Genomic DNA, 2,033 nt, shown 5'->3' on the forward strand with positions numbered 1-2,033 from the left:
GATTCAGTCCTAGTCTAACTTGCCTGTGGAAGCAAAAGCAAACCTTTAAAATATGTGAAACAGAAACTGGCTCACCTAAAAGGGAAAACAGGAAAATTCACACACACAGGGGGAGATTTTAACACATCGCTCTTAGTTATTGATAAAATGAGCAGAGAAAAATATTAATACAGATATAGAAGATTTGAACACTACTAATAAAGTTGACCTGATTTATAAATAAACATATAAATGGATATAAATTGACCTAATTTATATACACACTATATATATATACACGCACATTGTGTGTATATATATACGTATGATGTATTCACATACACATACTCTACATTCAACAACTGTTGAATACATGTACTTTTCAAATGCACATGAAACATTTGTTAAATTGTCCAAATGCTTAGATACAAAGCAAAACTCAAAAATTTCAGACAATTGAAATCATATAAAGTATGTTCTCTGACCACTCTGGAATTAAGCTAGAGACTGATAACAAAAATATTCCCCAAAATTTTGAAATTAAGTAAAAGACTTAATTAGAAAAAAAGGAGTAAATTAAAACTAAAGAAAATAGAAGGAAGGAAATAATAAAGATAAGAGCAGAAATTAATGAAAGAAAAACAATGTGCAAATGAAGGTTTGAAATTTGATTCTTTGGAAAATCTAAAAAATGTTATAAACTTCTGATAACCCGATTAAGAAAAAAAGACAATGTTCAAATAACCAATATCAAGAATGAAAGAGAATGTCATTTTATATCTTATGGACATTGAAAACACAATAAAAGAATATTGTGAATAATGTTTGCCAATAAGTTAAAAAATACAGGTGAACTGAACAAATAGCTAGAAAAACAAAACCTACCACAACCCATCCTGGAATAAAAAGCGAAGCTGAACAGTCCTATATCTGTTAAAGTAATTGAGTCTGTAGTAAAATTCTTCCTGCGAAGAAAACCCAGACCCAGATGCCTTCATGAGAAAATTCTTCCAAATATTTAAGCTATTTAAGGAAGAGACAACATTAATCTTATACAAACTCTTCCTGAGAATAGAAGAAAGGAAACACTTCCCAACTGATTTTATTAGACCAACGAAACTTTGATGTCAAATCCTAACGAGCACATCACAATGCAGGCCAGTCTCTCTCACAAACATTCACAAAAAATTCCAAAGAGAGTATTAACAAATTTAATACAAGAAAGAAAGTATATTAGGACTAAGATGAGTTTATTCCAAGGATGCAAAGTTGATTTAACATCTGAAAATCAATAGATGTAATTTACTACATTAACAGAACAAAGGGGGAAAAAATCACATAATCATCTTAACAGAAACAGAAAAAGCATTTCACAAAATTTAATACCCAAGCATAATAAAAAGTTTCATCAAACTAGAGGTAGAAGTACACCTCCTAATCTGCTGAGGACCATCTACAAAAATCTTACAGAACACTGAGCACTGAGATTAGGAGCAAAGTAAGAATGCCCCTATTTTTACTTCTAATCAACATTATACTGAGGTCCTAGCCAGCAGAGTGTGAAAAATGGAATTAACGCAATAGAAAGGGATAAAAGGTAAAAAGGATTGAAAGTCAAGAAACAAAGCTGTTATTATTCATAGATGGCATAATTTGTGTCCATATCCAAGAACTCTACATATAAATTTTTATAAATAGTAAGCTAACTTAGTAAAATTTCTGAACATAAGATCAACAAATAATCATTTGTATTTGTATTTTTATATATCAGCCACAAGCAGCAAATAAAGGTTTTTTTTTTATAATACCATTTATAATAGCATCAGAACAATCAAATACCTAAGATGAAATCTAATAAAAGCTGATCAAAAGTATAAAATGCTACTGAGAAAGTTTTTAAAATCCTGAATAAATTGAAGGATATGCCAGTTTTCATGAAGCAGAGATCAGTATTATAAAATGTCAATTCTCCCCATACTGATCTATAGATTCAATGTGATGTCAATCAAAATTGCAGCACAGGAACAAAGGCCAGGAAAGCCAGCGTGCCAGAC

Source organism: Galeopterus variegatus, unplaced genomic scaffold (assembly GCF_000696425.1).
Source record: "Galeopterus variegatus unplaced genomic scaffold, G_variegatus-3.0.2 Scaffold1823, whole genome shotgun sequence".
Lineage (NCBI taxonomy): Eukaryota > Metazoa > Chordata > Mammalia > Dermoptera > Cynocephalidae > Galeopterus > Galeopterus variegatus.